This window comes from Amblyomma americanum, chromosome 1 (genome assembly GCF_052857255.1).
Source record: "Amblyomma americanum isolate KBUSLIRL-KWMA chromosome 1, ASM5285725v1, whole genome shotgun sequence".
NCBI classification, from domain to species: Eukaryota; Metazoa; Arthropoda; class Arachnida; order Ixodida; family Ixodidae; genus Amblyomma; species Amblyomma americanum.
The window spans coordinates 36,221,064-36,246,511 of record NC_135497.1 but is presented as its reverse complement, the minus strand read 5'-3'; the positions used below and the strand labels follow the sequence as shown (position 1 = coordinate 36,246,511).

The following is a 25,448-nucleotide window of genomic DNA, read 5'->3' as shown; positions in this document are numbered from 1 at the left end:
CCTGCGCCCTGAGGGACACCTGATGTGACGTCAGTATGCGATGAGCTGCAACAGTTGGCGAATGTAAATTGCACGCGCCCTTTAAGAAAGTGCTCGAGTGCTCGAATGATTTCTCTTAGCAGGCTCTCTGATATTGCAATCAGAAGGTCGGAAGGGTATCCTGCTGCTTGTAAGCGTACCACCTGATTTTGATAGCTGTCTTGCATCGCATGATGGCATGATTTTTCTAGGGCATTTCTTAAACACAACTTTGCGATGCCGCGCTTTACAAGCTTAGAATGTGCAGAAGCGAAAGGCGTGAGGGGCTTCTGGCATCGTGGCTCGTAACGCCAGCACACATGGCTATTTTTGAGGAACATGGCAAGATCTAAAAAACGTAACTTTCCTTCAGAAGGCGTTTCATGCGTCAAAACAAGAGGGTCAAGACAGGTGTGAAAAATTGATAAAACTTTCGAGACCGAGGCCCCTGCGTCAGTAACTGCACATGTCATCAAAACTAAAAAATCATCTACAAACCTAAAAACACGAGCCACGCTTTCGTCGAGTTGACTATCAAGGAGCTTGTCATGGTGCGCGAGATAAATGTCGCTCAGTATCGGAGCTATGCATGAACCAATGCCGACGCCATTGCTCTGGAGGTAAACAGATTCATTCCAAGTGGAAAATGTCGAGTTAAAGTAAAAAGTAAGGAGTTCCAAGAAGCTGCTATTGCTGATGCCTACAGAATTCTGGAAAGCTACCACACCAAAGGAATCAATGCATTCTTCAACGCTTGCCAGCAGTTTCTTTTGCGTAAGGGAATAATATAAATCTTTTATATCGATAGAGACGCCGAAAAGCCTTTCGCTGGGTTATGTTGCAAGAAAGCGATTACTTGGTTAGAACTCTTCACCTGAAAAGGGCCGTCAATGGTTAAGCGGTTCAGCTTGTCTTGCAAAAAATAACGCGACAGACTTTTGTCATGTGCCATCCTCGCTGACTATTGCTCGAAGTGGGCAGTCCAGCTTGTGAGTTTTGGCTGTGAAGAATATCTTTAAGCAAGACCCCTTGCTTTTCTCTATACATTTGGCTAAGAATTCCAAATTCATTTGTGCACACGTTTTCCGTGCTCGGGCTTTTACTTTACTTAGAGCGACATCGCTTCTCTGCCGGAAAGTCGAACTGATAGCATTTTCTGCTTTCGATAAATAGAGCCCTTTTGGCATCACAGCAAAACCTCCCTCTTTACCAGCCTCTAATAGGGTCAGCGAGTTGTTCTTTAAAAACGAAACGGTGAATTTGATTGGAATTCTACACCTGGTAGGTTTACACTTTGCCAAATATCCACTCCATCTGAAACACATCGGTCCACTTCAGGAGCCGCTGCTAGGCTGGAAACTTGTCTCACCATCGCAAGAAGTTCCGGTGCCGATCGCCTGGGTTCCACGGCGAACTTTGGTCCTCGTCTAAGGACGTCTTGTACTTGTTCCGGCAAGGACACTTCACCATAGGTGTGGACCGGACTGAAGCTTTCCTGATGCGTCTTCTTAGTGATGGCTCGAAGCTGCGGCAGCGCGCACTGCCATAAGAATTCCGTAGTCCTCTCTGCCGTCTGAGACCACCGCAGCCATTCAAGCGCACCATGAGCTGAAGATGTGCCGCTGTGTGCTCTCAGGAAGAGCCATTCTATGTGGAGGCAAAATCACTCGTGAAATCATTGAAGCTCATGAAATCCATAAATTCAAAGATGAATGCGTAAGCGCTGCCTCAATAGCTCTGTCTGATAAAGAACTACGTTTCCTTGATGAGAATAGAAAAACGTGCGCAGCTGGTCTCTTGCCACTGTAGACCTGTGCTCAGGAATTGTCATTTTCGTCAATCTGTTTTGTGTATCTGCCTTTTCATTTCAGATTGGTTGCCACTGTATTTAAGTAGTGAAATTCACCTCAATAAACCTGTTGTAAGATCAGTGCCGTGTCTGTGCACTTGTCACGTCCTTTGTCCCCTGCGCTGCTGAAAAAACCGCTGACGAGTGAAGGCACGGAGGGGACCCAAGGACATGTTCCTGGTAAATTTTAAAAGTTTTCGAGCAGCCAGCTACGCAGAAGTACGACCCTTTAAGTCACTGAAGACTTACATGAAAGTATATTCGTGACTAATCAATACTCCACACAATGTAATATCAAAACACAAGCGCATCACAACAGCGCTGAAACGGACAGGGAGAGCAGCAGACACGACCCGCTCACGCTTCGCGGCCTGACCAACAGGCGGCGCAGCCAATGCCATGAGCATGGCCTATAGTTTTCATGCGTCTGTGTCAAAGTAGGTGCTATGTAAAATGCGTTCGATCTTTCATCATAGATCCCAGCATGGTGACAATCTTCCTTGTTGAACATGTCTGCTGTACCCCTAAGGTACTTGACTAAGAAGCAAACAAGTGGAGTTTTTTTTCTCGTAATGCAATGAGAAACAATTTTTAATTGCTACAGTTCTGGCAAGATAGAGACTTGGGACATACTGTGAATAAAACATGTGCATTTGTCAGCAAAATGCTTGGTGTTTGTGCATGGACAGCGTTTCATGGAAAGAAGGAGAGGCAAGAGTAAGCATGTGGAAGTGGTCGACACCCAGCACAGAATGGCCAGGAAGTGGAGATTAGCGGCGCAGCACCCTGTATGACAACTTCCCAAAGCTGGCATTGAGGTCATGCATGCACAACTTTTCCCAGCACTATGTTAGATGCTAACTGCATGGCATATGCTTTAAAGGAGTCCAGACACAAAGTTTTTCGGTGTCAGTTTATTTTTGCCTTGAAAGAGGCCTACGGACCTAGCAATCACTAAAATAAGCGCAAAACACCAGTGCACAGTGCGAAAAATAAATTACAAACCATTTTGTACACAAAGCCTTTGGTCTCAGTCAGCGCCAGCGCTGAAGTGAACAACACCTGAGTTTAGCGACGTCACAATAATTAAAGCAAGTGCACCATGACATCACTCGATGTGGGTGGAAATGGTTTGGTTTATGTGGGTTAAACGTCCCAAAGCAACTCAGGCTCTGAGGGATGTTGTAGTGAAGGGCATCGGAAATTTCCACCACCTGCGTTTCTTTAATGTGCACCAATATTGCGCGGTACACGGGCCTCTAGAATTTCATCTCCATCGAAATTCTACCACCGTGACCGGAATCGAACTCGCATCTTTCAGGTCAGCAGTCAAGCGCCATAACCACTTAGCCGCGGAGACAGCCCAATGTGGGTGGAATGGCGAGAGGTTCATCGGACAGCATTAAAAACAACCATAACTTATGTTCCACTCAAAGCCTGTGCCAGACACTTGCGAGATGGCAACTTCTTACGCCCATGAAAGAAATCGTACCGTAACTACCCCCTCTCTCCTCTCCCACTACCGACCCATCCCACCTTCCTGCCCTCTGTGCAATGCACAGAAGGCAAACCTGACTGATATCCTCGGGATCTGTCCGGCTCCCCCTCCACCCGGCAGGCCGGAGCCACTCCCAACATGGGAGGACTGGGAGACCTCACTACGCTCCACAGATCAGGCATGACAGAAGATCGTCGCCACCTGTGCGGCCAGCGTCATGGACCTTTTAGCCATGAACGTTTGAGTGCGGTGTGGTCGTGCGGGGACCCAGGGGTCCTGGGTGGCCCGAATTCCTCTGCACAATAAAGTCTTTCTTTCTCTCACTCTCATGCCGTTCATTGCGTTTAAAATTTTGTGTCTGCACCCCTTTAAGGACTATAGACACCAAATTTTTTCTTGCGTGTTTTCTTCTTTCAAACGATATCTTAGACATTCGTATACATGAAGCACCCTGTGGTATTTGTGTACGACCGCTAAATAGTTTATAATTGAATTTCTTCTTCAAGCTGTTTCGGTTTCGTCGACCGAAGGACGACTGTGACGTCAAGTTGATGTTTTGGCCACGTGATCAACTGGAAAAACTTTAATATAATCACTGACAGGCTTGTCATTCCATGTTTTGGAACATGCTGGATTAAATGTCGTAGTGAATTGAATATACATATCAGCGATTATATTACAGTTTTTCTAGTAGATCACGCGAACAAAACATCAACTTGACGTCACAGTCGTCGTTCAGTCAATGAAACCGAAACAGCACGAGAGAAGAAATTCAATCAAATTATTTAGCGCTTGTAGGAAAATGCCACACGGTAATTCATGTATCCTAATGTCTAACGCATCGTTTGACAGAAGAAAACGTGCAATAAAATTACACTAACTGCCCACTGAAAGAGAGGATACTTTTGCAAGGCAGGAAAGCTACCTAAGGTACAAGATGGAAGGTTCCCAGATTATTTACCTGGATGAGATATGTGCAACGGCAGCAAGCGCAGTGTTGGTGGAAGGACAGAACAGCGAGCGTGTGCTGCTTGTGCCAAGATCAGGACAACCATGGCCTGGAGCAGGCTGCCAGGGAAGGGCCACCGCATCATTGTGATGCACAACAGCAGTGAGAAAGGCCCATCAACGGCTGCCTGTATGTTTCCTGCAGAAAAAAGGGTGAAGACTGCTATGAAGATACGGGTGGCAACCACTTTGAGATGTTTGCACTCATGTGCTCCAGAAGCAGCCAAAAGAAACATCTTAGCAAAAGACAAGCAGTTGTGTCATTCACACCTGGACGAAGCAATGCCGACAACAGTTTTACACAAAGAAGCAGTTCAGCAGTGGCTGACAGAGAGAACACTAATGGAACGCTATGATGCCAGCAATGTGGCTCCTATAAATCATGAAGCTGCCCAAACTGTGTGTTGTCAAATACCATGTAGGTGTCGCTGTGGCGAGGGCTGGCAACGTCAAGCTCTGGTTCCCACCTTATCTTTAACCTATGTAGTTTCTCTGGGTACAAGTTAAGAATGATACCAAGAATGAGCATAAAGATTTATGGCTTCCTTTGGTTGAAGCTCTGCTCAGAAACAAGCCACCAACGGTGACAGCAGAAAAGTGGAGGAGTTGTGCACACCACGCCATGAATAATGCTGAAAAATTCAGAGCAAACTCTGCCAGCGACCCTCATATTCATTAACACATACGAGTTTTACAAAACATAACTATGTAGCACTTCGGCTCTGGGATGCATCACAATAGTAAACCAGCGCTAACATTTCTTGCACTGCAAATTAAGACTTTACATAACCAAGGTATCAGGCTTCCAAACTTTGGAAGTGGTATGCCAGGTTTAACATCCTCAAGCAACACATGGGCTGTGAAGAACACCACAGTGGACGGCTCCGGATTAGTTTAGACCACATGGGGTTCTTCAACGTGCATTGACGTCGCACAGCGCACCATTGCTTTTATGCTTTGCCACCGTCGAAATACTGCCACTGCAGGAGGATTGGGATCGAACCCGCGACCCTGAGATCAGCAGCCGAACGCCAAAGCAACTAAGCCATGTGGTGCGTCCTTCCTAATTTTCATCTAGCTGCTTTTTCTATGGACTGCTTTCCTGTCGCACTACAGAATACAATACTTGCTTTAACTATTCGCTTAATAATTCTTTAGGCATGCTGTTTTGTCTTCGCTGAGAACGAATAAACAACTGAGGCTCCTCAACCTTCACGCTGTCAGCAGGCGAAGGACACCTGCAGCTGCATTCCTTTAATACAAGCCCATGCATCAGTTTTTGTGGTTATACGCAGGTTGGAGTGGCACTTCAATTCTTATAAATGCCCGACATGAATATGACGACGTCCATACATACACAAGACAGGAACGGCAAACTGCAATACGGGCACTGCCTTTGATAAAAACAACTAGTACTTGTGTGCTGCATTACATTCAGCCATCTCCTGCTTCTCGATACAGCTAACTCATTGTTAGAAGCATACAGAAGCAGTGAGCCAGTCACAACTTGCCTCCGCGTCCCCCGGCTCTGCTTCTCGCATCGACCCTTTTTCCTTTAAAAACGCGCTTACATCGAAAGGTGGGCGACCTGTCACATTTGCAAACAGCGCGCCTGTTTTGTACCTTGCGAGCCACGACAAAGCAAGTACGCATCGAAATGATCTCTGAATGTGGGGGAAGACAGAAATACAAGAAAAGCATTTAACGCTCTCGCGCACAAATTCAATACGACGCAAATTTTTATTTTTCTCGTCGAGCAGCCACGATCTACCGCTGACGCTGATACTGTAGAAGCTTGGGCAAGTTGGTGTGACATGGTTTTTTCAGCAGCGCAGGGGACAAAGGACGTGACAAGTGCACAGACACGGCGCTGAACTTACAACCAGTTTATTGAGGTGATTTTCACTACTTAAATACAGTGGCAACCAATCTCAAATAAAAAGACAGATACACAAAACAGATTGACGAAAATGACAATTCCTGAGCACAGGTCTACAGTGGCACAAGACCTGCTGTGCACGTTTTTCTATTCTCATCATGGAAACGTAGTTCTTTATCAGACAGAGCTATTGAGGCAACGCTTACGCATTCATCTTTGAATTTATGGATTTCATGAGCTTCAATGATTTCACGAGTGATTTTTGTTGTATTATCTGACAGCACTCGACACTGAGTGAAAACAGGATAACACGGCGGTTTTTTGTTCTTTTTTCTTTCCTCTGTGCAGTCTCTGCAATGAATGCCAAGGTGACGGGAAGCGGTGCCGCTCACGTTGTTGTTGTGTTCCCGGAGCCGGTCGTTGAGGCAACGACCAGTTTGCCCCGTGTAGTGCTTGCCACATGTAAGCGGAAACCTGTACACAACATTGCTGCTACATGGCACAAAACCTTTTTGGTGTTTCTTATCGCAGCCAACCATCCTTTCATTGCTGCTGTTTACAATATGGCAGAGTTTGGAGAGCTTATCGGGCGCAGAAAAAACAACGTTTACATCGGCACGCGCTCCCACCCTTTTCAGATTATGTGAAATGCGGTGTAGATAAGGAATAACCACATACTTTCATTTTTCTTCCTTGGGCCTTTCAGTGGAATCTCTGCGGCCTGAATTAATTTCATTTCATTTCATTTTCATTTATTGAAGCCTTAAGGGCCCGTGGGCATTACATAAGGCGGGGACAAGAACAGTGTGTACAACATATGGTACCAGCTCAACAAAAACAAAAAGCAATGAAACAAAACAAAGCAAAACATTAAAATTAAAACATTAAAATTAAAAACATTAAAGGAGATAGTAACACAGGATCAAATTATTTGATGAAGCGGAATACATCACGTAAGACACAGGTGATTCGCTAATTCAGTACGGGAAAATTGCTCGATCTGTGCAAGAAGCAATATTATCAGGCAGGGCATTCCATCGGGCTATTGCATCTGGGAAGAATGAAACATTCATAGCTGATGTGCGGCCTTTATTGGGAGCTATGGGATGAGTGTGGTTTAGGCGAGGGGATATTCTTGATGGCGGCTGCAGCAAAGGATGCCTGTTAATAGGGCGGTAGAAAAAGGAATGAAGGAGGCCTAGGCGTGATACGATGCGACGTGATTGGAGACTTGGGAGGGAAAGGGCTCGTTTTAGTGCAGTGACACTACTATCACGCGAGTACGGTGACATGATGAACCGTGCAGCTCGATTTTGAACGGCTTCTAATTCATTTGTAAGGTATGCTTGTGAAGGGTTCCAGATGGATGAGGCGTATTCAAGCTTTGGGCGTACGTATGTCTGATAAGCTAGTTGTCTGACTTCAGGTGGTGCTGATGTTAGGTTCCGTCGCAGATAACCAAGAGTGCGTGAGGCCTGGGAGCATATTGAATTAATATGAGTGACCCATGATAAGGATGATGTCAGGTGAACGCCAAGGTATTTGTAAGAGGAAGTTCGGGCAATGGGAGTTGAATTAATATGGTATGTGCAGTTAATAGAGGTTTGTTTACGAGAAAAGGACATGAGTTGGCATTTGTCTAGGTTAAGTGGCATGTGCCATTTTTCACACCATGATGCAATTGTGTTTATATTATTTTGTAGCTTAATGGTGTCTTCAGGGGCATGGATGATGTTATAAATGACGCAGTCATCCGCAAAAAGTCAAAGTTTGGTTATTATGTTAGATGGGAGATCATTTATGTAGATTAAGAATAACAACGGTGATAACCCTGCGCCCTGAGGGACACCTGATGTGACGTCAGTATGCGATGAGCTGCAACAGTTGGCGAATGTAAATTGCACGCGCCCTTTAAGAAAGTGCTCGAGTGCTCGAATGATTTCTCTTAGCAGGCTCTCTGATATTGCAATCAGAAGGTCGGAAGGGTATCCTGCTGCTTGTAAGCGTACCACCTGATTTTGATAGCTGTCTTGCATTGCATGATGGCATGATTTTTCTAGGGCATTTCTTAAACATAACTTTGCGATGCCGCGCTTTACAAGCTTAGAATGTGCAGAAGCGAAAGGCGTGAGGAGCTTCTGGCATCGTGGCTCGTAACGCCAGCACACATGGCTATTTTTGAGGAACATGGCATGATCTAAAAAACGTAACTTTCCTTCAGAAGGCGTTTCATGCGTCAAAACAAGAGGGTCAAGACAGGTGTGAAAAATTGATAAAACTTTCGAGACCGAGGCCCCTGCGTCAGTAACTGCACATGTCATCAAAACTAAAAAATCATCTACAAACCTAAAAACACGAGCCACGCTTTCGTCGAGTTGACTATCAAGGAGCTTGTCATGGTGCGCGAGATAAATGTCGCTCAGTATCGGAGCTATGCATGAACCAATGCCGACGCCATTGCTCTGGAGGTAAACAGATTCATTCCAAGTGGAAAATGTTGAGTTAAAGTAAAAAGTAAGGAGTTCCAAGAAGTTGCTATTGCTGATGCCTACAGAATTCTGGAAAGCTACCACACCAAAGGAATCAATGCATTCTTCAACGCTTGCCAGCAGTTTCTTTTGCGGAAGGGAATAATATAAATCTTTTATATCGATAGAGACGCCGAAAAGCCTTTCGCTGGGCTATGTTGCAAGAAAACGATTACTTGGTTAGAACTCTTCACCTGAAAAGGGCCGTCAATGGTCAAGCGGTTCAGCTTGTCTTGCAAAAAATAACGCGACAGACTTTTGTCATGTGCCATCCTCGGTGCTTGCCACATGTAAGCGGAAACCTGTACACAACATTGCTGCTACATGGTACAAAACCTTTTTGGTGTTTCTTATCGCAGCCAACCATCCTTTCATTGCTGCTGTTTACAATATGGCAGAGTTTGGAGAGCTTATCGGGCGCAGAAAAAACAACGTTTACATCGGCACGCGCTCCCACCCTTTTCAGATTATGTGAAATGCGGTGTAGATAAGGAATAACCACATACTTTCATTTTTCTTCCTTGGGCCTTTCAGTGGAATCTCTGCGGCCTGAATTAGTTTCATTTCATTTCATTTTCATTTATTGAAGCCTTAAGGGCCCGTGGGCATTACATAGAGCGGGGGCAAGAACAGTGTGTACAACATATGGTACCAGCTCAACAAAAACAAAAACAAAAAGCAATGAAACAAAACAAAGCAAAACATTAAAATTAAAACATTAAAATTAAAAACATTAAAGGAGATAGTAACACAGGATCAAATTATTTGATGAAGCCGAATACATCACGTAAGACACAGGTGATTCGCTAATTCAGTGCGGGAAAATTGCTCGATCTGTGCAAGAAGCAATATTAGTATCAGGCAGGGCATTCCATCGGGCTATTGCATCTGGGAAGAATGAAACATTCATAGCTGATGTGCGGCCTTTATTGGGAGCTATGGGATGAGTGTGGTTTAGGCGAGGGGATATTCTTGATGGCGGCTGCAGCAAAGGATGCCTGTTAATAGGGCGGTAGAAAAAGGAATGAAGGAGGCCTAGGCGTGATACGATGCGACGTGATTGGAGACTTGGGAGGGAAAGGGCTCGTTTTAGTGCAGTGACACTACTATCACGCGAGTACTGTGACATGATGAACCGTGCAGCTCGATTTTGAACGGCTTCTAATTCATTTGTAAGGTATGCTTGTGAAGGGTTCCAGATGGATGAGGCGTATTCAAGCTTTGGGCGTACGTATGTCTGATAAGCTAGTTGTCTGACTTCAGGTGGTGCTGATGTTAGGTTCCGTCGCAGATAACCAAGAGTGCGTGAGGCCTGGGAGCATATTGAATTAATATGAGTGACCCATGATAAGGATGATGTCAGGTGAACGCCAAGGTATTTGTAAGAGGAAGTTCGGGCAATGGGAGTTGAATTAATATGGTATGTGCAGTTAATAGAGGTTTGTTTACGAGAAAAGGACATGAGTTGGCATTTGTCTAGGTTAAGTGGCATGTGCCATTTTTCACACCATGATGCAATTGTGTCTATATTATTTTGTAGCTTAATGGTGTCTTCAGGGGCATGGATGATGTTATAAACGACGCAGTCATCCGCAAAAAGTCAAAGTTTGGTTATTGTGTTAGATGGGAGATCATTTATGTAGATTAAGAATAACAACGGTGATAACCCTGCGCCCTGAGGGACACCTGATGTGACGTCAGTATGCGATGAGCTGCAACAGTTGGCGAATGTAAATTGCACGCGCCCTTTAAGAAAGTGCTCGAGTGCTCGAATGATTTCTCTTAGCAGGCTCTCTGATATTGCAATCAGAAGGTCGGAAGGGTATCCTGCTGCTTGTAAGCGTACCACCTGATTTTGATAGCTGTCTTGCATTGCATGATGGCATGATTTTTCTAGGGCATTTCTTAAACATAACTTTGCGATGCCGCGCTTTACAAGCTTAGAATGTGCAGAAGCGAAAGGCGTGAGGAGCTTCTGGCATCGTGGCTCGTAACGCCAGCACACATGGCTATTTTTGAGGAACATGGCATGATCTAAAAAACGTAACTTTCCTTCAGAAGGCGTTTCATGCGTCAAAACAAGAGGGTCAAGACAGGTGTGAAAAATTGATAAAACTTTCGAGACCGAGGCCCCTGCGTCAGTAACTGCACATGTCATCAAAACTAAAAAATCATCTACAAACCTAAAAACACGAGCCACGCTTTCGTCGAGTTGACTATCAAGGAGCTTGTCATGGTGCGCGAGATAAATGTCGCTCAGTATCGGAGCTATGCATGAACCAATGCCGACGCCATTGCTCTGGAGGTAAACAGATTCATTCCAAGTGGAAAATGTCGAGTTAAAGTAAAAAGTAAGGAGTTCCAAGAAGTTGCTATTGCTGATGCCTACAGAATTCTGGAAAGCTACCACACCAAAGGAATCAATGCATTCTTCAACGCTTGCCAGCAGTTTCTTTTGCGGAAGGGAATAATATAAATCTTTTATATCGATAGAGACGCCGAAAAGCCTTTCGCTGGGTTATGTTGCAAGAAAGCGATTACTTGGTTAGAACTCTTCACCTGAAAAGGGCCGTCAATGGTTAAGCGGTTCAGCTTGTCTTGCAAAAAATAACGCGACAGACTTTTGTCATGTGCCATCCTCGCTGACTATTGCTCGAAGTGGGCAGTCCAGCTTGTGAGTTTTGGCTGTGAAGAATATCTTTAAGCAAGACCCCTTGCTTTTCTCTATACACTTGGCTAAGAATTCCAAATTCATTTGTGCACACGTTTTCCGTGCTCGGGCTTTTACTTTACTTAGAGCGACATCGCTTCTCTGCCGGAAAGTCGAACTGATAGCATTTTCTGCTTTCGATAAATAGAGCCCTTTTGGCATCACAGCAAAACCTCCCTCTTTACCAGCCTCTAATAGGGTCAGCGAGTTGTTCTTTAAAAACGAAATGGTAAATTTGATTGGAATTCTACACCTGGTAGGTTTACACTTTGCCAAATATCCACTCCATGTGAAACACATCGGTCCACTTCAGGAGCCGCTGCTAGGCTGGAAACTTGTCTCACCATCGCAAGAAGTTCCGGTGCCGATCGCCTGGGTTCCACGGCGAACTTTGGTCCTCGTCTAAGGACGTCTTGTACTTGTTCCGGCAAGGACACTTCACCATAGGTGTGGACCGGACTGAATCTTTCCTGATGCGTCTTCTTAGTGATGGCTCGAAGCTGCGGCAGCGCGCACTGCCATAAGAATTCCGTAGTCCTCTCTGCCGTCTGAGACCACCGCCGCCATTCAAGCGCACCATGAGCTGAAGATGTGCCGCTGTGTGCTCTCAGGAAGAGCCATTCTCTGTGGAGGCAAAATCACTCGTGAAATCATTGAAGCTCATGAAATCCATAAATTCAAAGATGAATGCGTAAGCGCTGCCTCAATAGCTCTGTCTGATAAAGAACTACGTTTCCTTGATGAGAATAGAAAAACGTGCGCAGCTGGTCTCTTGCCACTGTAGACCTGTGCTCAGGAATTGTCATTTTCGTCAATCTGTTTTGTGTATCTGCCTTTTCATTTGAGATTGGTTGCCACTGTATTTAAGTAGTGAAATTCACCTCAATAAACCTGTTGTAAGATCAGTGCCGTGTCTGTGCACTTGTCACGTCCTTTGTCCCCTGCGCTGCTGAAAAAACCGCTGACGAGTGAAGGCACGGAGGGGACCCAAGGACATGTTCCTGGTAAATTTTAAAAGTTTTCGAGCAGCCAGCTACGCAGAAGTACGACCCTTTAAGTCACTGAAGACTTACATGAAAGTATATTCGTGACTAATCAATACTCCACACAATGTAATATCAAAACACAAGCGCATCACAACAGCGCTGAAACGGACAGGGAGAGCAGCAGACACGACCCGTTCACGCTTCGCGGCCTGACCAACAGGCGGCGCAGCCAATGCCATGAGCATGGCCTATAGTTTTCATGCGTCTGTGTCAAAGTAGGTGCTATGTAAAATGCGTTCGATCTTTCATCATAGATCCCAGCATGGTGACAATCTTCCTTGTTGAACATGTCTGCTGTACCCCTAAGGTACTTGACTAAGAAGCAAACAAGTGGAGTTTTTTTTCTCGTAATGCAATGAGAAACAATTTTTAATTGCTACAGTTCTGGCAAGATAGAGACTTGGGACATACTGTGAATAAAACATGTGCATTTGTCAGCAAAATGCTTGGTGTTTGTGCATGGACAGCGTTTCATGGAAAGAAGGAGAGGCAAGAGTAAGCATGTGGAAGTGGTCGACACCCAGCACAGAATGGCCAGGAAGTGGAGATTAGCGGCGTAGCACCCTGTATGACAACTTCCCAAAGCTGGCATTGAGGTCATGCATGCACAACTTTTCCCAGCACTATGTTAGATGCTAACTGCATGGCATATGCTTTAAAGGAGTCCAGACACAAAGTTTTTCGGTGTCAGTTTATTTGCCTTGAAAGAGGCCTACAGACCTAGCAATCACTAAAATAAGCGCAAAACACCAGTGCACAGTGCGAAAAATAAATTACAAACCATTTTGTACACAAAGCCTTTGGTCTCAGTCAGCGCCAGTGCTGAAGTGAACAACACCTGAGTTTAGCGACGTCACAATAATTAAAGCAAGTGCACCATGACATCACTCGATGTGGGTGGAAATGGTTTGGTTTATGGGGGTTAAACGTCCCAAAGCAACTCAGGCTCTGAGGGATGTTGTAGTGAAGGGCATCGGAAATTTCCACCACCTGCATTTCTTTAATGTGCACCAATATTGCGCGGTACACGGGCCTCTAGAATTTCATCTCCATCGAAATTCTACCACCGTGACCGGAATCGAACTCGCATCTTTCAGGTCAGCAGTCAAGCGCCATAACCACTTAGCCGCGGAGACAGCCCAATGTGGGTGGAATGGCGAGAGGTTCATCGGACAGCATTAAAAACAACCATAACTTATGTTCCACTCAAAGCCTGTGCCAGACACTTGCGAGATGGCAACTTCTTACGCCCATGAAAGAAATCGTACCGTAACTACCCCCTCTCTCCTCTCCCACTACCGACCCATCCCACCTTCCTGCCCTCTGTGCAATGCACAGAAGGCAAACCTGACTGATATCCTCGGGATCTGTCCGGCTCCCCCTCCACCCGGCAGGCCGGAGCCACTCCCAACATGGGAGGACTGGGAGACCTCACTACGCTCCACAGATCAGGCATGACAGAAGATCGTCGCCACCTGTGCGGCCACCGTCATGGACCTTTTAGCCATGAACGTTTGAGTGCGGTGTGGTCGTGCGGGGACCCAGGGGTCCTGGGAGGCCCGAATTCCTCTGCACAATAAAGTCTTTCTTTCTCTCACTCTCATGCCGTTCATTGCGTTTAAAATTTTGTGTCTGCACCCCTTTAAGGACTATAGACACCAAATTTTTTCTTGCGTGTTTTCTTCTTTCAAACAATATCTTAGACATTCGTATACATGAAGCACCCTGTGGTATTTGTGTACGACCGCTAAATAGTTTATAATTGAATTTCTTCTTCAAGCTGTTTCGGTTTCGTCGACCGAAGGACGACTGTGACGTCAAGTTGATGTTTTGGCCACGTGATCAACTGGAAAAACTTTAATATAATCACTGACAGGCTTGTCATTCCATGTTTTGGAACATGCTGGATTAAATGTCATAGTGAATTGAATATACATATCAGCGATTATATTACAGTTTTTCTAGTAGATCACGCGAACAAAACATCAACTTGACGTCACAGTCGTCGTTCAGTCAATGAAACCGAAACAGCACGAGAGAAGAAATTCAATCAAAGTATTTAGCGCTTGTAGGAAAATGCCACACGGTAATTCATGTATCCTAATGTCTAACGCATCGTTTGACAGAAGAAAACGTGCAATGAAATTACACTAACTGCCCACTGAAAGAGAAGACACTTTTGCAAGGCAGGAAAGCTACCTAAGGTACAAGATGGTAGGTTCCCAGATTATTTACCTGGATGAGATATGTGCAACGGCAGCAAGCGCAGTGTTGGTGGAAGGACAGAACAGCGAGCGTGTGCTGCTTGTGCCAAGATCAGGACAACCATGGCCTGGAGCAGGCTGCCAGGGAAGGGCCACCGCATCATTGTGATGCACAACAGCAGTGAGAAAGGCCCATCAACGGCTGCCTGCATGTTTCCTGCAGAAAAAAGGGTGAAGACTGCTATGAAGATACGGGTGGCAACCACTTTGAGATGTTTGCACTCATGTGCTCCAGAAGCAGCCAAAAGAAACATCTTAGCGAAAGACAAGCAGTTGTGTCATTTACACCTGGACGAAGCAATGCCGACAACAGTTTTACACAAAGAAGCAGTTCAGCAGTGGCTGACAGAGAGAACTCTAATGGAACGCTATGATGCCAGCAATGTGGCTCCTATAAATCATGAAGCTGCCCAAACTGTGTGTTGTCAAATACCATGTAGGTGTCGCTGTGGCGAGGGCTGGCAACGTCAAGCTCTGGTTCCCACCTTATCTTTAACCTATGTAGTTTCTCTGGGTACAAGTTAAGAATGATACCAAGAATGAGCATAAAGATTTATGGCTTCCTTTGGTTGAAGCTCTGCTCAGAAACAAGCCACCAACGGTGACAGCAGAAAAGTGGAGGAGTTGTGCACACCACGCCATGAATAATGCTGAAAAATTCAGAGCAAACTCTGCCAGCGGCCCTCATATTCATTAACACATACGAGTTTTACAAAACATAACTATGTAGCACTTCGGCTCTGGGATGCATCACAATAGTAAACCAGCGCTAACATTTCTTGCACTGCAAATTAAGACTTTACATAACCAAGGTATCAGGCTTCCAAACTTTGGAAGTGGTATGCCAGGTTTAACATCCTCAAGCAACACATGGGCTGTGAAGAACACCACAGTGGACGGCTCCGGATTAATTTAGACCACATGGGGTTCTTCAACGTGCATTGACGTCGCACAGCGCACCATTGCTTTTATGCTTTGCCACCGTCGAAATAATGCCACTGCAGGAGGATTGGGATCGAACCCGCGACCCTGAGATCAGCAGCCGAACGCCAAAGCAACTAAGCCATGTGGTGCGTCCTTCCTAATTTTCATCTAGCTGCTTTTTCTATGGACTGCTTTCCTGTCGCACTAAAGAATACAATACTTGCTTTAACTATTTGCTTAATAATTCTTTAGGCATGCTGTTTTGTCTTCGCTGAGAACTAATAAACAACTGAGGCTCCTCAACCTTCACGCTGTCAGCAGGCGAAGGACACCTGCAGCTGCATTCCTTTAATACAAGCCCATGCATCAGTTTTTGTGGTTATACGCAGGTTGGAGTGGCACTTCAATTCTTATAAATGCCCGACATGAATATGACGACGTCCATACATACACAAGACAGGAACGGCAAACTGCAATACGGGCACTGCCTTTGATAAAAACAACTAGTACTTGTGTGCTGCATTACATTCAGCCATCTCCTGCTTCGCGATACAGCTAACTCATTGTTAGAAGCATACAGAAGCAGTGAGCCAGTCACAACTTGCCTCCGCGTCCCCCGGCTCTGCTTCTCGCATCGACCCTTTTTCCTTTAAAAACGCGCTTACATCGAAAGGTGGGCGACCTGTCACATTTGCAAACAGCGCGCCTGTTTTGTACCTTGCGAGCCACGACGAAGCAAGTACGCATCGAAATGATCTCTGAATGTGGGGGAAGACAGAAATACAAGAAAAGCATTTAACGCTCTCGCGCACAAATTCAATACGACGCAAATTTTTATTTTTCTCGTCGAGCAGCCACGATCTACCGCTGACGCTGATACTGTAGAAGCTTGAGCAAGTTGGTGTGACATGGTTTTTTCAGCAGCGCAGGGGACAAAGGACGTGACAAGTGCACAGACACGGCGCTGAACTTACAACCAGTTTATTGAGGTGATTTTCACTACTTAAATACAGTGGCAACCAATCTCAAATAAAAAGACAGATACACAAAACAGATTGACGAAAATGACAATTCCTGAGCACAGGTCTACAGTGGCACAAGACCTGCTGTGCACGTTTTTCTATTCTCATCATGGAAACGTAGTTCTTTATCAGGCAGAGCTATTGAGGCAACGCTTACGCATTCATCTTTGAATTTATGGATTTCATGAGCTTCAATGATTTCACGAGTGATTTTTGTTGTATTATCTGACAGCACTCGACACTGAGTGAAAACAGGATAACACGGCGGTTTTTTGTTCTTTTTTCTTTCCTCTGTGCAGTCTCTGCAATGAATGCCAAGGTGACGGGAAGCGGTGCCGCTCACGTTGTTGTTGTGTTCCCGGAGCCGGTCGTTGAGGCAACGACCAGTTTGCCCCGTGTAGTGCTTGCCACATGTAAGCGGAAACCTGTACACAACATTGCTGCTACATGGTACAAAACCTTTTTGGTGTTTCTTATCGCAGCCAACCATCCTTTCATTGCTGCTGTTTACAATATGGCAGAGTTTGGAGAGCTTATCGGGCGCAGAAAAAACAACGTTTACATCGGCACGCGCTCCCACCCTTTTCAGATTATGTGAAATGCGGTGTAGATAAGGAATAACCACATACTTTCATTTTTCTTCCTTGGGCCTTTCAGTGGAATCTCTGCGGCCTGAATTAATTTCATTTCATTTCATTTTCATTTATTGAAGCCTTAAGGGCCCGTGGGCATTACATAAGGCGGGGGCAAGAACAGTGTGTACAACATATGGTACCAGCTCAACAAAAACAAAAACAAAAAGCAATGAAACAAAACAAAGCAAAACATTAAAATTAAAACATTAAAATTAAAAACATTAAAGGAGATAGTAACACAGGATCAAATTATTTGATGAAGCCGAATACATCACGTAAGACACAGGTGATTCGCTAATTCAGTGCGGGAAAATTGCTCGATCTGTGCAAGAAGCAATATTATCAGGCAGGGCATTCCATCGGGCTATTGCATCTGGGAAGAATGAAACATTCATAGCTGATGTGCGGCCTTTATTCGGAGCTATGGGATGAGTGTGGTTTAGGCGAGGGGATATTCTTGATGGCGGCTGCAGCAAAGGATGCCTGTTAATAGGGCGGTAGAAAAAGGAATGAAGGAGGCCTAGGCGTGATACGATGCGACGTGATTGGAGACATGGGAGGGAAAGGGCTCGTTTTAGTGCAGTGACACTACTATCACGCGAGTACTGTGACATGATGAACCGTGCAGCTCGATTTTGAAACGGCTTCTAATTCATTTGTAAGGTATGCTTGTGAAGGGTTCCAGATGGATGAGGCGTATTCAAGCTTTGGGCGTACGTATGTCTGATAAGCTAGTTGTCTGACTTCAGGTGGTGCTGATGTTAGGTTCCGTCGCAGATAACCAAGAGTGCGTGAGGCCTGGGAGCATATTGAATTAATATGAGTGACCCATGATAAGGATGATGTCAGGTGAACGCCAAGGTATTTGTAAGAGGAAGTTCGGGCAATGGCAGTTGAATTAATATGGTATGTGCAGTTAATAGAGGTTTGTTTACGAGAAAAGGACATGAGTTGGCATTTGTCTAGGTTAAGTGGCATGTGCCATTTTTCACACCATGATGCAATTGTGTCTATATTATTTTGTAGCTTAATGGTGTCTTCAGGGGCATGGATGATGTTATAAACGACGCAGTCATCCGCAAAAAGTCAAAGTTTGGTTATTGTGTTAGATGGGAGATCATTTATGTAGATTAAGAATAACAACGGTGATAACCCTGCGCCCTGAGGGACACCTGATGTGACGTCAGTATGCGATGAGCTGCAACAGTTGGCGAATGTAAATTGCACGCGCCCTTTAAGAAAGTGCTCGAGTGCTCGAATGATTTCTCTTAGCAGGCTCTCTGATATTGCAATCAGAAGGTCGGAAGGGTATCCTGCTGCTTGTAAGCGTACCACCTGATTTTGATAGTAGCTGTCTTGCATCGCATGATGGCATGATTTTTCTAGGGCATTTCTTAAACACAACTTTGCGATGCCGCGCTTTACAAGCTTAGAATGTGCAGAAGCGAAAGGCGTGAGGGGCTTCTGGCATCGTGGCTCGTAACGCCAGCACACATGGCTATTTTTTAGGAACATGGCAAGATCTAAAAAACGTAACTTTCCTTCAGAAGGCGTTTCATGCGTCAAAACAAGAGGGTCAAGACAGGTGTGAAAAATTGATAAAACTTTCGAGACCGAGGCCCCTGCGTCAGTAACTGCACATGTCATCAAAACTAAAAAATCATCTACAAACCTAAAAACACGAGCCACGCTTTCGTCGAGTTGACTATCAAGGAGCTTGTCATGGTGCGCGAGATAAATGTCGCTCAGTATCGGAGCTATGCATGAACCAATGCCGACGCCATTGCTCTGGAGGTAAACAGATTCATTCCAAGTGGAAAATGTCGAGTTAAAGTAAAAAGTAAGGAGTTCCAAGAAGTTGCTATTGCTGATGCCTACAGAATTCTGGAAAGCTACCACACCAAAGGAATCAATGCATTCTTCAACGCTTGCCAGCAGTTTCTTTTGCGGAAGGGAATAATATAAATCTTTTATATCGATAGAGACGCCGAAAAGCCTTTCGCTGGGTTATGTTGCAAGAAAGCGATTACTTGGTTAGAACTCTTCACCTGAAAAGGGCCGTCAATGGTTAAGCGGTTCAGCTTGTCTTGCAAAAAATAACGCGACAGACTTTTGTCATGTGCCATCCTCGCTGACTATTGCTCGAAGTGGGCAGTCCAGCTTGTGAGTTTTGGCTGTGAAGAATATCTTTAAGCAAGACCCCTTGCTTTTCTCTATACACTTGGCTAAGAATTCCAAATTCATTTGTGCACACGTTTTCCGTGCTCGGGCTTTTACTTTACTTAGAGCGACATCGCTTCTCTGCCGGAAAGTCGAACTGATAGCATTTTCTGCTTTCGATAAATAGAGCCCTTTTGGCATCACAGCAAAACCTCCCTCTTTACCAGCCTCTAATAGGGTCAGCGAGTTGTTCTTTAAAAACGAAACGGTGAATTTGATTGGAATTCTACACCTGGTAGGTTTACACTTTGCCAAATATCCACTCCATCTGAAACACATCGGTCCACTTCAGGAGCCGCTGCTAGGCTGGAAACTTGTCTCACCATCGCAAGAAGTTCCGGTGCCGATCGCCTGGGTTCCACGGCGAACTTTGGTCCTCGTCTAAGGACGTCTTGTACTTGTTCCGGCAAGGACACTTCACCATAGGTGTGGACCGGACTGAAGCTTTCCTGATGCGTCTTCTTAGTGATGGCTCGAAGCTGCGGCAGCGCGCACTGCCATAAGAATTCCGTAGTCCTCTCTGCCGTCTGAGACCACCGCCGCCATTCAAGCGCACCATGAGCTGAAGATGTGCCGCTGTGTGCTCTCAGGAAGAACCATTCTCTGTGGAGGCAAAATCACTCGTGAAATCATTGAAGCTCATGAAATCCATAAATTCAAAGATGAATGCGTAAGCGCTGCCTCAATAGCTCTGTCTGATAAAGAACTACGTTTCCTTGATGAGAATAGAAAAACGTGCGCAGCTGGTCTCTTGCCACTGTAGACCTGTGCTCAGGAATTGTCATTTTCGTCAATCTGTTTTGTGTATCTGCCTTTTCATTTGAGATTGGTTGCCACTGTATTTAAGTAGTGAAATTCACCTCAATAAACCTGTTGTAAGATCAGTGCCGTGTCTGTGCACTTGTCACGTCCTTTGTCCCCTGCGCTGCTGAAAAAACCGCTGACGAGTGAAGGCACGGAGGGGACCCAAGGACAGGTTCCTGGTAAATTTTAAAAGTTTTCGAGCAGCCAGCTACGCAGAAGTACGACCCTTTAAGTCACTGAAGACTTACATGAAAGTATAATCGTGACTAATCAATACTCCACACAATGTAATATCAAAACACAAGCGCATCACAACAGCGCTGAAACGGACAGGGAGAGCAGCAGACACGACCCGCTCACGCTTCGCGGCCTGACCAACAGGCGGCGCAGCCAATGCCATGAGCATGGCCTATAGTTTTCATGCGTCTGTGTCAAAGTAGGTGCTATGTAAAATGCGTTCGATCTTTCATCATAGATCCCAGCATGGTGACAATCTTCCTTGTTGAACATGTCTGCTGTACCCCTAAGGTACTTGACTAAGAAGCAAACAAGTGGAGTTTTTTTTCTCGTAATGCAATGAGAAACAATTTTTAATTGCTACAGTTCTGGCAAGATAGAGACTTGGGACATACTGTGAATAAAACATGTGCATTTGTCAGCAAAATGCTTGGTGTTTGTGCATGGACAGCGTTTCATGGAAAGAAGGAGAGGCAAGAGTAAGCATGTGGAAGTGGTCGACACCCAGCACAGAATGGCCAGGAAGTGGAGATTAGCGGCGCAGCACCCTGTATGACAACTTCCCAAAGCTGGCATTGAGGTCATGCATGCACAACTTTTCCCAGCACTATGTTAGATGCTAACTGCATGGCATATGCTTTAAAGGAGTCCAGACACAAAGTTTTTCGGTGTCAGTTTATTTTTGCCTTGAAAGAGGCCTACGGACCTAGCAATCACTAAAATAAGCGCAAAACACCAGTGCACAGTGCGAAAAATAAATTACAAACCATTTTGTACACAAAGCCTTTGGTCTCAGTCAGCGCCAGCGCTGAAGTGAACAACACCTGAGTTTAGCGACGTCACAATAATTAAAGCAAGTGCACCATGACATCACTCGATGTGGGTGGAAATGGTTTGGTTTATGGGGGTTAAACGTCCCAAAGCAACTCAGGCTCTGAGGGATGTTGTAGTGAAGGGCATCGGAAATTTCCACCACCTGCGTTTCTTTAATGTGCACCAATATTGCGCGGTACACGGGCCTCTAGAATTTCATCTCCATCGAAATTCTACCACCGTGACCGGAATCGAACTCGCATCTTTCAGGTCAGCAGTCAAGCGCCATAACCACTTAGCCGCGGAGACAGCCCAATGTGGGTGGAATGGCGAGAGGTTCATCGGACAGCATTAAAAACAACCATAACTTATGTTCCACTCAAAGCCTGTGCCAGACACTTGCGAGATGGCAACTTCTTACGCCCATGAAAGAAATCGTACCGTAACTACCCCCTCTCTCCTCTCCCACTACCGACCCATCCCACCTTCCTGCCCTCTGTGCAATGCACAGAAGGCAAACCTGACTGATATCCTCGGGATCTGTCCGGCTCCCCCTCCACCCGGCAGGCCGGAGCCACTCCCAACATGGGAGGACTGGGAGACCTCACTACGCTCCACAGATCAGGCATGACAGAAGATCGTCGCCACCTGTGCGGCCAGCGTCATGGACCTTTTAGCCATGAACGTTTGAGTGCGGTGTGGTCGTGCGGGGACCCAGGGGTCCTGGGAGGCCCGAATTCCTCTGCACAATAAAGTCTTTCTTTCTCTCACTCTCATGCCGTTCATTGCGTTTAAAATTTTGTGTCTGCACCCCTTTAAGGACTATAGACACCAAATTTTTTCTTGCGTGTTTTCTTCTTTCAAACGATATCTTAGACATTCGTATACATGAAGCACCCTGTGGTATTTGTGTACGACCGCTAAATAGTTTATAATTGAATTTCTTCTTCAAGCTGTTTCGGTTTCGTCGACCGAAGGACGACTGTGACGTCAAGTTGATGTTTTGGCCACGTGATCAACTGGAAAAACTTTAATATAATCACTGACAGGCTTGTCATTCCATGTTTTGGAACATGCTGGATTAAATGTCGTGGTGAATTGAATGTACATATCAGCGATTATATTACAGTTTTTCTAGTAGATCACGCGAACAAAACATCAACTTGACGTCACAGTCATCGTTCAGTCAATGAAACCGAAACAGCACGAGAGAAGAAATTCAATCAAATTATTTACCGCTTGTAGGAAAATGCCACACGGTAATTCATGTATCCTAATGTCTAACGCATCGTTTGACAGAAGAAAACGTGCAATAAAATTACACTAACTGCCCACTGAAAGAGAAGATACTTTTGCAAGGCAGGAAAGCTACCTGAGGTACAAGATGGTAGGTTCCCAGATTATTTACCTGGATGAGATATGTGCAACGGCAGCAAGCGCAGTGTTGGTGGAAGGACAGAACAGCGAGCGTGTGCTGCTTGTGCCAAGATCAGGACAACCATGGCCTGGAGCAGGCTGCCAGGGAAGGGCCACCGCATCATTGTGATGCACAACAGCAGTGAGAAAGGCCCATCAACGGCTGCCTGTATGTTTCCTGCAGAAAAAAGGGTGAAGACTGCTATGAAGATACGGGTGGCAACCACTTTGAGATGTTTGCACTCATGTGCTCCAGAAGCAGCCAAAAGAAACATCTTAGCGAAAGACAAGCAGTTGTGTCATTCACACCTGGACGAAGCAATGCCGACAACAGTTTTACACAAAGAAGCAGTTCAGCAGTGGCTGACAGAGAGAACACTAATGGAACGCTATGATGCCAGCAATGTGGCTCCTATAAATCATGAAGCTGCCCAAACTGTGTGTTGTCAAATACCATGTAGGTGTCGCTGTGGCGAGGGCTGGCAACGTCAAGCTCTGGTTCCCACCTTATCTTTAACCTATGTAGTTTCTCTGGGTACAAGTTAAGAATGATACCAAGAATGAGCATAAAGATTTATGGCTTCCTTTGGTTGAAGCTCTGCTCAGAAACAAGCCACCAACGGTGACAGCAGAAAAGTGGAGGAGTTGTGCACACCACGCCATGAATAATGCTGAAAAATTCAGAGCAAACTCTGCCAGCGGCCCTCATATTCATTAACACATACGAGTTTTACAAAACATAACTATGTAGCACTTCGGCTCTGGGATGCATCACAATAGTAAACCAGCGCTAACATTTCTTGCACTGCAAATTAAGACTTTACATAACCAAGGTATCAGGCTTCCAAACTTTGGAACTGGTATGCCAGGTTTAACATCCTCAAGCAACACATGGGCTGTGAAGAACACCACAGTGGACGGCTCCGGATTAATTTAGACCACATGGGGTTCTTCAACGTGCATTGACGTCGCACAGCGCACCATTGCTTTTATGCTTTGCCACCGTCGAAATACTGCCACTGCAGGAGGATTGGGATCGAACCCGCGACCCTGAGATCAGCAGCCGAACGCCAAAGCAACTAAGCCATGTGTTGCGTCCTTCCTAATTTTCATCTAGCTGCTTTTTCTATGGACTGCTTTCCTGTCGCACTAAAGAATACAATATTTGCTTTAACTATTCGCTTAATAATTCTTTAGGCATGCTGTTTTGTCTTCGCTGAGAACGAATAAACAACTGAGGCTCCTCAACCTTCACGCTGTCAGCAGGCGAAGGACACCTGCAGCTGCATTCCTTTAATACAAGCCCATGCATCAGTTTTTGTGGTTATACGCAGGTTGGAGTGGCACTTCAATTCTTATAAATGCCCGACATGAATATGACGACGTCCATACATACACAAGACAGGAACGGCAAACTGCAATACGGGCACTGCCTTTGATAAAAACAACTAGTACTTGTGTGCTGCATTACATTCAGCCATCTCCTGCTTCTCGATACAGCTAACTCATTGTTAGAAGCATACAGAAGCAGTGAGCCAGTCACAACTTGCCTCCGCGTCCCCCGGCTCTGCTTCTCGCATCGACCCTTTTTCCTTTAAAAACGCGCTTACATCGAAAGGTGGGCGACCTGTCACATTTGCAAACAGCGCGCCTGTTTTGTACCTTGCGAGCCACGACGAAGCAAGTACGCATCGAAATGATCTCTGAATGTGGGGGAAGACAGAAATACAAGAAAAGCATTTAACGCTCTCGCGCACAAATTCAATACGACGCAAATTTTTATTTTTCTCGTCGAGCAGCCACGATCTACCGCTGACGCTGCTACTGTAGAAGCTTGGGCAAGTTGGTGTGACATGGTTTTTTCAGCAGCGCAGGGGACAAAGGACGTGACAAGTGCACAGACACGGCGCTGAACTTACAACCAGTTTATTGAGGTGATTTTCACTACTTAAATACAGTGGCAACCAATCTCAAATAAAAAGACAGATACACAAAACAGATTGACGAAAATGACAATTCCTGAGCACAGGTCTACAGTGGCACAAGACCTGCTGTGCACGTTTTTCTATTCTCATCATGGAAACGTAGTTCTTTATCAGACAGAGCTATTGAGGCAACGCTTACGCATTCATCTTTGAATTTATGGATTTCATGAGCTTCAATGATTTCACGAGTGATTTTTGTTGTATTATCTGACAGCACTCGACACTGAGTGAAAACAGGATAACACGGCGGTTTTTTGTTCTTTTTTCTTTCCTCTGTGCAGTCTCTGCAATGAATGCCAAGGTGACGGGAAGCGGTGCCGCTCACGTTGTTGTTGTGTTCCCGGAGCCGGTCGTTGAGGCAACGACCAGTTTGCCCCGTGTAGTGCTTGCCACATGTAAGCGGAAACCTGTACACAACATTGCTGCTACATGGTACAAAACCTTTTTGGTGTTTCTTATCGCAGCCAACCATCCTTTCATTGCTGCTGTTTACAATATGGCAGAGTTTGGAGAGCTTATCGAGCGCAGAAAAAACAACGTTTACATCGGCACGCGCTCCCACCCTTTTCAGATTATGTGAAATGCGGTGTAG

General features: G+C 45.4%; 1 protein-coding gene across 1 annotated transcript in view; it reads right to left on the bottom strand.

The window, feature by feature from the left end:
- LOC144112636 (uncharacterized) overlaps nt 1–25,448 on the bottom strand; it is a 70,380-nt gene that overhangs the window by 14,978 nt on the left and 29,954 nt on the right. Inside the window, exons 9-14 of the mRNA XM_077645435.1 lie at nt 22,864–23,049; nt 19,925–20,204; nt 14,772–14,957; nt 11,835–12,114; nt 4,327–4,512; nt 1,388–1,665 (exon numbers count right to left, since the gene is read on the bottom strand). The gene's annotated coding sequence lies outside the window, so the exon portion shown is untranslated. The remainder of the gene's footprint in view (nt 1–1,387; nt 1,666–4,326; nt 4,513–11,834; nt 12,115–14,771; nt 14,958–19,924; nt 20,205–22,863; nt 23,050–25,448) is intronic.